The sequence below is a fragment of the Camelus dromedarius genome, chromosome X (genome assembly GCF_036321535.1).
Source record: "Camelus dromedarius isolate mCamDro1 chromosome X, mCamDro1.pat, whole genome shotgun sequence".
NCBI lineage: Eukaryota > Metazoa > Chordata > Mammalia > Artiodactyla > Camelidae > Camelus > Camelus dromedarius.
The window spans coordinates 111088793-111103216 of record NC_087472.1 but is presented as its reverse complement, the minus strand read 5'-3'; the positions used below and the strand labels follow the sequence as shown (position 1 = coordinate 111103216).

Here is a 14424-nt window from a genome sequence, read left to right as displayed (position 1 = left end):
AAATCGCCAACAGATCCAATTCATAACTAGATCACCTTGGAGGTCACTCTGAAAAGCCACCCTGGGTGTACGCTCTATGGATCATGGATTCTTTAATGATTTCATCATTTTTCCTATTTTTTCCCCCTAATGGCAAAAAGGAATATTTGTTTACACTTGGTTTAAAAATATTTCAGGTCTAAAATTAGTCATATCACAAAATCTATGGTCCATATAGTCATATAATATGACAATCATTAATATATATTAACACATCTTTTTATGATGATATTATACAAAAGGTCTTTGTCAGCATCACCTTCAGGGTCATTAAAATGCTGATTCTTGGGGCCCATCCACCAAATTAGTGAGCCAGGGAGGGGCCTGGATGGAGCCTGGGAATGTGCATATGAGCAAGTTCCTGGTCAGTTTGGGAACAATTGCTATGCAGCATGTAAGTCTGGACTCCGTCATTCATGTGTGTGTGTTAACGAAAAGATTCCCCAATGACCTCATGAAGGTAGCCTTTTACATCAAGGGTCGGCAGACTTTTTCCACCAAGGACAAGATAATACACAGTTTAGATTTTGAAGCCATGTGGCCTCTTTTGCAGCCATTCACCTCTGCCACTGTCGTGTGAGCGCAGCCACTGAAAACAGGCAAATGAATTGGCGTGGCTGTGTCCTGGGAACGTTTTTCACAAGACGAGCAGCAAGACGGATTCAGCCTCTGAGTTACAGCATTCACTCCTGCTTCACATCTCTACAAGGAAGGGAGGTCCTGTTTTAGTCCAACACTTGTCCTTGTGGGGCTTCTCAATTTTCCTAGGAACACATCGGTCAATAGTCTCTGTAGCTCAGCCGATGATCGGAGCACGTTGCCATGCCATTAACTGACCCCAGTGGCTGCACTTTGGATGCTTGGCTGAGCAAAGATTTCAGATGCACTCACTTGGTCTCTTAAACGATGCTCAGCTAAGAGAACCAATATTAACATCAGCCTCCAGGCTCCATCCTTGAACCTGTGATTCACTCTCCCCTCAGCAATACCTCTTCCCACAGCAACTTGGTCAATTATTTGCCCTTAAAATTTCTCCTTAGCGTATTCTGACCCCGTGAGCCTGGAGCCTGCGTCACTCCAGGTATCCCCGAATCTCCCCAACGTGCGGCATCATAGCATCGACTGCACCAAATGGTGATTCCAGTTAGTCTTCCCCCGTGTGGTTGCAAGAGAGGGGATGGGACCGCTTTCAACAAAGTGGCCTGACAATGAGAACCAGCTAAGTAGTTGTGCACAAGCGTGAGCACAAGTGAAAAAAAAAAACAAAACTAAGAAACATGCTTTTGTTCATGTCAGGGCCCATTTCCAGCAGGAAATCTTAACCAACAAGCCAAAGAAAGTCAATTAAGTAAAGCCACGTGGATTTACAGAGCTGCACGAAACCGAAGGCCACCTCAAACTCTCACAGAAAAAGCCCAGTGAGCAGAAAGAAGCCATCCAGTTGTGACCTCCTGTGCTTGCCGACTCCCCCGACAGAGAAGGTGAGCACTGGAACTCGCCAGCCCTCAGTGCCCCTCAGCGCAACTCTTCCCACGCCTTCCCCCTGCTAAAGGCTTAGGCTGAAAGTTGTTCAAATGCAATTTCCCTTCCCCCAGATCAACTCTCTAAACGGGCTGATCCTTCAGTAACCCTAACCCTTTAGCTGGAACTCTTCAAAGAAATTGTGGGCACAGCAGGTAACGCCCTGAGCTACACCATCTCACCCGTTTTAGGCCAAGTTGTCCATCTGGAGTTACAGTCTCTGTTACTCCTGTTTGCCATCAGCTGACATCTTCCAGACCCAGAACTCCCTCTGGAGTGGGATACCCAATGTGGCACTTCCTGGATGATGTCCCAGTATAAATTTCCTGATCTGCTAGGTGTGGCCGGTCACTTTATCACTACATGTCACCGAGACATCCAGATGCTTACAAAACAAGAGTAACACCTCATAAGCAAGGTTTCTCATTTTCAAATCACTAGGTTCTTCTTTTGGCCAAAAAAGAAATAATAGTCTAGGTAAGGTTCTACCACGATCACCTCTTGTGCCATGAAGTCCCACCATTCCTTCTTGTCCGGTTACTATCCCTAATGTGAGGGATGGCAATAGACATCGGTGGTTTTCTCTTGCCTAGCATTCAATTTCCCTTCAGGGAACTGCCTTTTCTGAATCTGCCCTAAGCTAGTTCCTAGTGGACTCATCCATCCGTCTCCCCACCCAGAAATGTGTACCTAACCCAGGCCGTGGCAATCCAAGGCACTCTTCCCTCTAGATACGGAAACTGGTTCAAAGTTAGCCTGTAACCCAAACCAGGCCAATTAAAAAAAAAAAATCATCTCCAGGCCAACGTGCTTCTCTGAGCTCAGTGATGATGTCACAGGGAAATGCTGGTGACCTTTTATTTTTGCCACCACATGAACACAGCCACTCTGAGAAGAAACTCAACATAAAAAGATGGCCCCAACGTGCCAGGTTCCTAAACGTAATGATTCAGGTCCGAGAACCTCATTTCTGAAGCCACGTCCATGGCTAGAACTGTCAGTGCGTTGAGCCCATGAACGCATTTTTCCCCTTAAGCGAACTGAAGCTGAATTTACTTCACCGGCCATCAAAACATTTCTACGTAAGAAACAGATTCATGAGTCTCAAAATACATATCCCTCCAGCCAGAGACATGATATCTAAGCAGGACTGGAGTTATAATTTGGCCAATTTTTGAAGTTCATTAATTTTACATATCACGTTATCACACTGCATTAGTTACTGAATGCTTCGTAACAAGTTACCACCACCCTAATGGCTCACAACAATGTATTTATTTTATCATAGTTTCTGTGTATCAGGGATCCAGGCACAGCTTAACTGGGTTCTGCTTCAGTATCTCCCATGAGGCTTCAGTGAAGACATCGGCCATAGCTGGGGTCTCTTCTGAAATCTGACCAGGCAAGATTGGACCCCAAGCTCACTTGGTTCTTGGTAGGATTCAGTTCCTTGTAGCCTGTTGACCTGAATGCCTCAGTTCTTTGCTGGCTCTTCGTCAAACGCAGCTATCATGGAAATCTTTCCAACATGGAAGTTTGTTCCAACAAAGCATGGAAACCACCAGGGCAACAGAGAGCGCCTGCTTGGAAGACACAAGTTCCAAGCCAATGCAATGTAACCATGGAAAGCGACACCCCCCCAACCCGTTCACATCCCATTGGTTAGAAGGAAGCGCCATGTCCTGCCCGCACTCAAGTAGACGGAATTCCACAAGAGCACGACTACCCGGATGCCAGGGTCACAGAGGCCTTGCTGGACTCAGTCGACCAGACACCACCTACACCAGTACTAGCGGTGCCGGTGCCCTGAATTTTCCAGGGAAAGACAATGAGAATCTTCATGGCCTGCCAGATGTGGATTCAGATGGAACAGCTGGGCCTCCTGCACGGACTCAAGAGGATTCTCAAAAAAAAGAAAGAAGTGTAGGAATGGCCAGTCCTTCCTCAGGAACAAGACTTCAGGAGAAGGATATTACATTCATTTTCTAGCTCATTCATGCACAGACTCTTCCAGCTGGAAAACCACCGTCTTAGGGGCTGCAAAGCCGAGAAGACCTTATTCTCTAGTGAGCAGAGGGAGAGAAGACAGCCAGGAGACCAGGAGACTGTCGGATGGGCTTCCTTAGGGAGAGAGCAGTGGGCACTGATGGAGGGTTTCAGGAACCACGGTGCAGAGAGAAAACATTACAATCCAGGTTGTCGTAGGATTCCCAGCGCTATTGCATCAATTGACCCCACAGTGGGTGGCTTCAAGCAACAGGAGTTTAAATGTCTCCCTGCTCTGCAGAGAGACCCCCAGTATTAAGGAGTCCACAGAGCTGGTTCCTCCTGTAGGCTCTGAGGGAAACTCGGTTCCGTGTCTCTCTCTCTCAGCTCTGAGTTTTTGGCGTGTTTCATCAATCCTTAGCGTTCTCTGGCTTGTAGATGCATGTCTTCAGTCTCTGCCTCCATCTCCACCTGGTCTTCTCCCTGTGAACCTCTGCTTTCGTCATCTTCTCCTTCTCCTCCTTATGCTGTAAGCATTCAACACACATTAAACTCATGGCCTGGTAACAGTGTAGGTGGGAGCACTTGTGCTGAGATTCCAAGATTCCGCGTCTGAGTTTCAAGAGCCTTCTGCCCAATAGAGACGGGAAGGACCAGGTGTTCTCGGTGACCTGTTTGACCACTTTCCTTCATATTTGTTTCTTTCTTACATGTTGAAGAAAACATCCACTTCTCTTCACAGAGAAGATATGGCTTCCCCAATTTTTTTTTTTAATGGAGTCCTAGAAATGAAAGAAGTGAAACTTATATGATTCTTTTATTTTTCCCCCTATTCCTGATCTCCACCTCTGGTAACTGTCAATCTATTTTCTGTATCTATGAGCTTGGGGGTTCTTTGGTTTTTGGTTTTCATTTTTAGATTCCACTTATAAGTGAAATCATACAGTATTTGTGTTTCTCTGACTCATTTCACTGAGCATAATTCCCTCGAGATCTATCCGTGTTGTTGCAGATGGCGGGGCTTCCGTTTCCTGCAGCTGAATAACATTCCATTATATGTATGTGTATATGTGTATATGTATATACACACCACACCTTCTTTATCCATTTATCCTTCAGTGGACACTTAGACTATTTCCATATATTGGCTGTTGTAAATAACGCTGCAGTGAACATGTGGGCGCAGATCCCTTTCTAAGTTAGTATTTTTGTTTTCTTTAGATAAATACCCACAAGTGGACTCGCTGGCTCATAGGATCGTTTATTTTATATTTTTGAGGGACCTCCATACTGGTCTTCCAGAGTGGCGGCAGCAATTTGCACTCCCACCAACAGTGCACGAGGGGTCCCTTCATGCCATTTCCTTGCTCACACTTGATTTCTTGTCCTTTTGATGACAGTCACCCCAGCAGGCGTGCAGCAGCATCTCACTGTAGCTCTCACTTGCATTTGTGTGATGATTAATGATGTCGCGCGTCCCTTCGTGCACCTGTTGGCCACCCGCACATCTTCTTTGAAAAAAATGTCTATTCAGATCTTGCGCCCATTTTTAAATCGGATTGTTGGGGTATTTTTGAAAAAAATATTGTGTCTCTTCTTCTGAGGACCCCGGGTAGGATAGATTCAGGGTCCTGGCTAATACAGGGTGACCTCATGTTACCTTGATTACATTTGTAAAAGCCTTATTTCCAAACTGGGTGCCGTTCAGAGGTATTGGGGGCTAGAACTTCAACACATCTTTTTTGGGGGGGGCCACATAATTCAACCCCTAACACAGGTCAACTCAGAACCTGTGACAAGAGAAAAATTTGAAGGATTTAATCCCCATGGCATGGTCTGTAAAAGTCTTTCAAAGATTCCAACTGATATTCTGTGGTCTTAGAATAACAATTTTGTATCTCACAGACCCCAAATTCCTGCAAGCTAGCACCTCATGGTACCTCCTCATAGCTTCTCTAATTTAAATCATGACCGTAGGAAGAATAATAATAAACAATAGTAATAAGTTAAAACAACTACAGAATCTTAATTTGAAGAAAACGCTGGAGAAAGCTCATTTTCCCCTAAGTCTAGAAAAAGCCTTCTACGACGTGGAGCTCAACTCTTTTGCAACCTGTGAACTTTAATTAATTTCTTGGAAATGATTCCGCCTCCATTAAGTCAAATTACAGTCGATCACATTCAAAACCAGGCACCCCACTGCTTTCTCAAAACTACAAACCAATTAGTGTCTTGGCCGTCCTGTCCCAATTTTATGCTTCCTTCCTTCGTAACACCTCAGGGGCCTGGTATTTCGGGGAAACGTGCAGCCAACAGATTCTGGCCGCGCTGCGACTGGTAATTGTCGTGCAGGCGACGTCCCGGGGGGCACCTGAGCCACAGCTGCAAGCTGCTTTGCCCTGGTGTATGAGGACAGCTTGCAGTAAAAAGCAGAGGGATCATATTTCCCTTGAGTTTCTAACTCATACTGTAAAATATGATGTGACTTCTAAAACATTATGAAAACATGTGGTTTCAGGTTCAATATACGTAAGCCAAGAGCTGAAGGCGTTCGCCAAAAAGGGGGGAAAAAACCGTAACATAAACTCTGAGTGTTTACAATGCATATTGTGATGAATGAGAACAAACGCATGCCTACTGGCTGACATCAGCAATGACTGTTGCTACCAGGACAGCCACATAAAAATAAGATAATCGGCTGAGAGCCTACCCACAGCAGGCTACAGAGGAGGAGGAGAGGGTCTTGAAGCCATGTGCAGGAGGAAATTGAGCCTGCAAAATACGTCTGTGGAAGAAACAAAATTTCTTGTCTTCAAAGATTTCCAGAGCAATAGGCTGGGTGAGGCAGGAATCCATTCAAAAGTGCTTTTTGGCTCAGTGGGTAAGAGATTTCCCATGTATGGATCGCCGGTCCTTTCAAACAGTGAAAGGGACTCCCTTACAAAGCTGCAAATGTCTTTACTGGCCAGGTTCAAAGGCGGCTGCGTGCCCGGGGACTGTCCACGCATTCATTTGCTTCATGCATTCAAGCAGACGATGCATTCATGAAATGCACAAATGCACCCTGCTTTCAAAGGGTGCACAGTCGGCCAGGGGCGCAGACTTGTAAAATGGTGATCAGAGTGAGACTCTGGGGACACAGAGGGGGCCATTTCATCTCTGCTTAGGGCTTCAGAGGGTTGATGAAGATGGAAATACCGCATTGGAAAAGAGTTTGGGTGAAACAGCCCCTCAAGCTCCTTCAACATGGAAGATCTTAGAATTGTGTGACTGAAGTCTTAGCTGAGTTCATCTCTTACCCCCAGGTAATATGGTGATTGCACAGTATGATAGTCAACCTACCAAAGTCCCTTTCTTTGAGAAAAAAAAAAAAAAAAACGCATGAAATGCAAACATCCTTGTACAGCGCGCTTTCGTGGAATCTGACCTCATTATTACCGGATCCTTCAAAACTCAAAAGGAAATACCTACTCTAAGCTTGTATGCTTTTATCAGTCTAATTTTCCTAGAGTAGAAACAGTTTTTAAGGTTTATGACTCTATTTTTAAATCTGTTTTTTAAAACACACAAAATTAATATTATAGTGATATCCGATTAGTTATCTGGATGCACATGTTATAAAACAGAGAGTTCTGAGAGAATTTCATGGCATAAAAACTGGGGGGAGCAGTCAGACTTTTCATGTAGTTTTTAAAATTCCAGGCAATTAAGTACGTTTGAATTTGATAAGGGAGGAACCGTGAGTTCTTTGATTTAACCTTAGTACATCATCTGTTGAGAGGAAACCTCTGCATTAGCATTCCTTTGGTTGGAATTGTATTTACGAATCCTCCAACGTCAAAAATATAACAATGCAAAGAATACCTAAGTGAGGACCTTGCATGACAAATTATACCGTCAATGCACCTTCCTATAGTTCTGGCATGGTTTTATCTCTTTCCTCCTTCCCCGTTTTGTCTTGGTCCATTTGGAGGGGCAACAGACAAGCTGAGTTTCAGAGAACCGAGAAAGCACATCTTCACCACACAACGTAGGAGTATTGTCTTGGAAACTCATCTCAAGATGGATGGAGACGGGGAGGGTACAGCTCAGTGGTAGAGCGCATGCTTAGCATGCACAAGGTCCTGGTTTCAATCCCCAGTATCCCCTGTAAAAATAAATAAATCCAATTACCTCCTCCATCCCCCCCTCAAAATAAAATAACTAAAAAAAAAAAAAGATGGGCAGAAAGCTTTCCATCATGGGTTGCCAATGGAGAACACCAACTTTCAGATTCTTTCCCTTTTTTCCCCTGAAAGCTGAAAGGACTCCCTGCTTGAATCTGATGTGCACACTGACCCCTTTCGGAAACTTGAGCTTTGCTGGGGTCGCTTTGTCCTTTTCCATCAAAGGGCTCACGTCTCTTTCCATCACCCCTTGGACTTGCCCAAAGCTTTGCACAAGGTAACTGCAAACAGCAACTTGTTGATCAACGATTTTTAAATACATCAGCTGAAAAGAGCTCTCAAGAGAATAAAGAATGGAGGAGAGAGGAAAATACACAGAGAATCAGAGCTGGGATCCAGAGGTCAATAGGTTATCTGGCTTGAGCCAGAACTACAGGAATGCGTAGCAGGCAGATGGGTGTCAGGTGAACCTCGGTCCAGTTTTTAATGGAATGATGGATTGTGTCTTGTCATAAAGCTGATGGAGCACAACACAGCTCAAAGCATCAGTGTGAAGGAAAGGGACAGGAGTGTTTTGGAAGGACGGTTTTCCCATCTTGTCGAAACCACGCTACAAAAGGTCCTCAATACGTTCAGGGTTCCTCCCTTTCCGATGGGAACGCACACCCCCAACCAGGGCAGAATTGACTGTTGTGCCCACAGCCCCATTCCCAGCACACAAGAGGGTGTCCTGACTAAGGGAGACGTCAGAGTGCTTGGGAATTCGGACAAGAAAGCGCAGTAGACTAAGTTCCGTGTTCGTTTCACCTTGGATTTTTCCAGAAAACCAGAACACATTAGATTTTAAGGGAATTCTGGATATTTCTCTCTTGGGGTTTCCTACACACACACACACACACACACACACACACACACACAGCACAGACTATACACCAATGCCCACCTTCCCCGAGATAATCAGACATGTGAAATCTAACAGGAAAGTTTTTTGTCCCCAATTTTTTTTTTGCATCTGCTTCCAATGTGTGGAAACAGACTTCTCTAAGTACACAGTATTTGACGGAATTGCTAACACAGAGACCGCAGTGTCTGATCCTCATTTCCGGTTAACAAGGGGTCTGTACATGAAGGACCACACTTGGCTCAGGCGCCCCCGCCGGCGCCGGTGCCTGTGCGTTCACCGGGTGACGGGCAGCTCTGACCTCCCCCTGGACGGCCTCTTCCCTGCATCTCACGCACCCTCCGTGGTCCTCAGACCCGCAGCTGAGCGATTCCCAGCTGCTCTTTGCCTCCCCTGCGGTTTGGACATTATTGCACCCGGAAGAAGGATTCAGAACCAAGGAGAAAATATGAAATATTTCCCTTTGGAAACAGCCAGGGTTAGGAGAACCAAACAACGGACTTTATTTTATAGTTGTTTCTTACACAGTAGCTTACTCCAAAAATCACTATAATCCTTAAAAAAAAAAAAATTCAGAGGAGCTGTAATACTATTACTATGTAACCGAGGTCACTAAATATTGAAAAGGCTGAAGGTTGGACCAAGAGGACGTGGAAGATAAACACCCTGTCCAAACCAGCAGCATCTCTGGCAATAAATGAAGCTGTTCCATGTCCTGGGGGCAAGATCTTGCACAAGTAAATAATGAGCACGTTGTTGGGAACGGACAAATATTCCGGCAGACTAACTGCACCTGAAGTTTCTATCTTGAACAGTTTTTTGGGGGTAATATTGCTCATGATCTGCACGTACAGCAAGGTTGGTTTTTAATACATTCTAAGGCATTTGGACTTTTTCTGATTGAGGAAAAGCATCCTGAATTGCAAATGCAATTCAGTTAAAATTCACGTCCTGGAAGATGACAAGGTGTAAGGGCAAATTCTCAGTTTTTCTAAATTATCCAAACAGGTCTAAGTCATCGTAACCAAATGGTATTATTCCAAATCTGCACAATTTCTAAACCCCCCACAGGATTATTTCCCTAAGGGTGAACCTTTCAAAAGCTGGGATCACAGACACGTGTTATCGAGAATCCACTCCTGCTCAACCATGTTCACAAAATACTGGATTCTTTTCAATTAATCCCAGTCAGGGAGATGTTTATTTAATCATCTTTCAAAATTATCTTCACTTACAAGCTACATGCACACAACATCAAACGTCCAACTGACAGACGAAAATGGACATTATTTTGCTATTTTCTCAGAGCTGCAGGCTGATGCTGGTCGGATAAAGCGTCGGTCTCACTGCCTCTACCCACTTAACTTTTAGTCCCTCGCCTGGACTCTGCCACTCTCTGCAGACAACTGAACTATTTGCAACTGTCAAGAAGAGAAAGGAATTAAGTTTCCCTTTATCTCATGTTAAAGAAAAAAAAAGAGTGCATGAATTTTAATGCTCTCTTGATGCTTAATTTCTGTACATCACACAGGAGGCTAAAAACCCATTTGACACCTCAGGCTGAAGAAGACAAACCTTACGAATTAAGCAGAAAGAGATAATCCCCTGCTCTTCCAAAACAAACAAACAAAAAAGCCACTCCTCAACATTCCCTTTTCTGAAAGCCACGCTAGGAACTGTCAGAAGTGATGGTCCCTTAACTCTTATCTTCATTTCTTAAGCTGACCCCTTCCAGGACCACAGGAAGTAGTGACGTTACGGACAATGCACATGAGTTATGTATGAGATTTATATGCATATCTATATGTGCGTTTATATTTGCATATAGTTATGTGTGCATCTATATATTATTTGCATATATTTATATATGCACTTACATATTATCAATATATGTGCATATAATAGACATGCAACTTTTTAATTTTTTATTACATATACAAATATATTTTATATATATTACATATTTATTTATATATACAAATATATTTTATTTATTGTATATTTATTATATATACAAATATTTTTATATAACATATATATTTAAAAAAACCACCAATATGCACATGCAATTTAGCTGAAAAGTTCTGGTTCGGTTTTCTACTATGAATTATGTTGCATTCACATCAGACTATTGGTGGTTATATGTGCAACATATATGTGCACTTTCTATGAATTAATTATCTTTTATCTCCCAGCATGCCTCTACTTACGCACGAGGAAACTGAGGTACACAGTACCTGAGTACCGTGCCCACATTACTCAGCTGGTAAGGGGACAAGCTGGCACTGGAAGCCTGGCAGGCACGTTCTCGACCAATCCTCCAAGCTGAGCTGAAGGAGTGAACCACATTTGCATTCAAAAGGGTACAGAAAAGATGATCTGAACCCCCACGTTCATAGAAGCATTATTCTCAACAGCCGAGATATGGAAACATCCTAAGTGTCCACCGAATGGATAAAGGAGCTGTGGTGGATCCACAATGGAATATTACTCAGCCATAAAAAAGCAAATTCCTGCCATCTGTGACCGTGTGGATGGGCCTCTAGGGCATGATGCTAAGTGACATTAGTCAGAAAAAGACAAACAGTGTATTTACTTACACGTGAAATCTAAACAAACAAACAAAAAAACAAACAAAACCACCAAACTAGGAAAAAAAGAGGTCAGATTTGTTGCAGCCAGAGGTAGGGGGGTGTAGAGGGCTGGGGAATTGGATGGAGGTGACCCCAAGGTACCAACTCCCAGCTCTAAGATAAGTAAGTACTAGGGGATAACATGCAATAAGATGATCACAGTTCCCACTGCCCTACGAGATATGGGCAAGTTGTCAAGACAGTAAATCCTAAGAGTTCTCACCACAGGAAAAAAAAAAATCTGTTTTGCTTCCTTTATGTTTATCATACTTGTATGAGAAGACGGATGTGGGCTGAACCTCTTGCAGTCATCATTTCACAATATATGTACGTTTTGTTTCTGCAAACGTGCAGGCATGTAGCTTCTCTCACCAGCAAAATTCCATTAGTTACATATTGCAGTGAGATCGATTTTTACCTATGCAGCCCCTATGAGATTTCTGATTCTCTTGTCAGCATGGTACGAGGTATTGCCTGTGATAATGTCCACTGACAGACGACTGGATAAAGAAGCTGTGTTATATTTATACAATGGAATACTACTCAGCCATGAAAAAGAATGGAATAATGCCTTTTGCAGCAACATGGATGGACCTGGACATTGTCATACTAAGTGAAGTAAGTCAGACAGAGAAAGACAAATATCATATGATATCAATTATACGTGGAATCTAAAAAAAAATGATACAAATGAACTTATTTACAAACCAGAAATAGACTTACATACATAAAAAACAAACTTATGGTCACCAAAAGGGAAGGGTGGCAGGGAGGGATTAATTAGGAGTTTAGGATTAACAGATACACACTACTATATACAAAATAGATACATAACAAGGATCTACTGTACAGTACAGGGAACTGTATTCAATATCTTGTAATAAACTATAAGGAAACAGAATATGAAAAGGAATATATATATATATATATATATTTGTATGTATAACTGAATCACTATGCTGTGCACCAGAAACTAACACGACATTGTAAATCATATATACTTCAATTAAAAAACAGTGCCCTAAAAACCCCAGAGAGTAAACATGTTGCACTGAATTTATTTTTAAATTTAGACTGCTTTTCTATTAGGCAGCATTTGTCACATGTTTCTATTCCCAAATTCCTATTCCATACAGAAGCACAAAGAAAGGGCCAAATTGTTTATGGTTCCAGTCCACACAACTGCACATCAGTGAGTCTGGATTCAAGGACACTTTCTTAGTAAACAATCTCATGGTGACCGGGGGGAAAGGGCGTGAGAAGCGATACACTTGGGAGTTTGAGATTTGCAAATGTTAGCCACTATACATAAAAATGTTAAAAAAAAAAAGTTTCTTCTGTAGAGCACAGGGAACTCTATTCAATATCTCACAACGAAAAAGAATATGAAAATGAATATATGTATGTATATGCAAGATTGGGACCCTGTGTTGTACACCAGAAACTGACACAATGTAACTGACTATATTTCAAATAAAAAAAAATAAAAATTCAAAAAAAAGGGGACACTTGCTGTTTCTTCATGGATAATCCACTTGGGTCCCACCTCTCCCAAGAAGGCATTCCATCTGAAGTGAATTCCTCGTTCGAAAGCTTAACGCAATCAAGTCACCGGGTCCCAGACGCCAGCATGACAAAATGTATTCTGAAAGCAAGTTTAATCCTGTACCCTGTTCTGTTTTCTTTCCCCGTCTCTGTCTTTCTTTCTTTACATTCCTCTATTTGAATGGCTCATTAGGAGGAAGATGGAGACCCAGGTGGCTCCTGCAGTGAGAACTCTGATTGGTTTTGGGGCGGGGACACCCACACACAATCTCACATCAGCACCACGCAGCCCAGGGCCCAGCATGGATGTGCTGTGTCCAAACGCCAGGTTAACTCCTCCAATCCCACGCAGACCGCGACGGGTAACTGTGTGACCTGTCGTCGTGACGACAGAGGCCACGTGCCAGAAGCTATGATGAAACGGAGTTCAGTCCTGTCATTTCTTTCCCTCAGGTTTTTTTGTCATCTCCCTAACAGACACTCCAGCCTGGCTTCTCATGAAAGGCACTCAGACCACCTTTCAGCCTCCCCACAGAGGAGGAACGGTACGGCAGACACACTTTGGAGATCACTGAATAATGTGACGGTTGATGGCAGACTTGCAGCCAAATTACATGGAGAAACTTTTCCCAAGGATGAAAGAAAGGAAGAAAGGAAGAAAGGAAGAAAGGAAAGAAAGAAAGAAAAGAAAGAAAAGAAAGAAAAGAAAGAAAAGAAAGAAAAGAAAGAAAGAAAGAAAGAAAGAAAGAAAGAAAGAAAGAAAGAAAGAAAGAAAGAAGGAAAGAAAGAAAGAAAGAAAGAAAGAAAGAAAGAAAGAAAGAAAGAAAGAAAGAAAGAAAGAAAGAAAGAAAGAAAGAAAGAAAGAAAGAAATACCGCCATAGAAGTTACGAAGGACAAGGATGCACTTCACTTCCTATAGTCAGTAGTAGTGATGGATATGATTCCTCTGAAGGACTCTTTTAAACTCAAGGAAGATTTCGTTCTACGCTTTTCTTTCTCCTTGCATAAAAACAGCATATGCAAATAAGAAACGGGGTATCACTGTGGCACCCCTTCAGTCCGGTTAGCCTTTATAAAGCATTTTAATTTGACCTCTACATCAACAAGGAGGGAGCCAAGTTTTACTAGCCCTGCACTGAGTCAATACACGGAACAGGGTGGTTTTGTTTGTTTGTTTGTTTGTTTGTTTACAGATTTTTTCACTGCTATGATATCACCAAGAAAAGGGGGGCGTTCTGTTCAGACAAGCACATTGTCTTCCAGCAGAGCTAGAATCCCCAATGATACACATTTGCCGTTTGATGGCAGCGACTATCGGAAGGAAATAAAGTCCGCATTTATGTCAACAACGTGGATTCTAAACAAGAAAGTCCAATCGTTTTATGCAACATCCCTTACTTGTGTATTTAAAAGTATCAGCGGTTCCTTTTTAAGACTCAAAAAACGGGGGTGCTAACATCTAAAGCTGTCAAAGCACAAGGAACCACTCCTTACATAATTTTCAGTTTGCCCAGTTGACCATGATCGTGCTCTTAATTCTATTATTCTGTCTAGATTCCTTCCTTTACAGACGATTCAGGATATAACGTGTACCACTCTCCGCTTCCGCTTGTGATCACCTGCAAATAAACA

The 14424-nt window shown here is 42.9% G+C and overlaps 1 protein-coding gene across 5 annotated transcripts in view; it reads right to left on the bottom strand.

The window, feature by feature from the left end:
- LOC105091671 (neuroligin-4, X-linked) overlaps positions 1-14424 on the bottom strand; it is a 302749-nt gene that overhangs the window by 216719 nt on the left and 71606 nt on the right. The gene's annotated exons all lie outside the window — the stretch shown is intronic.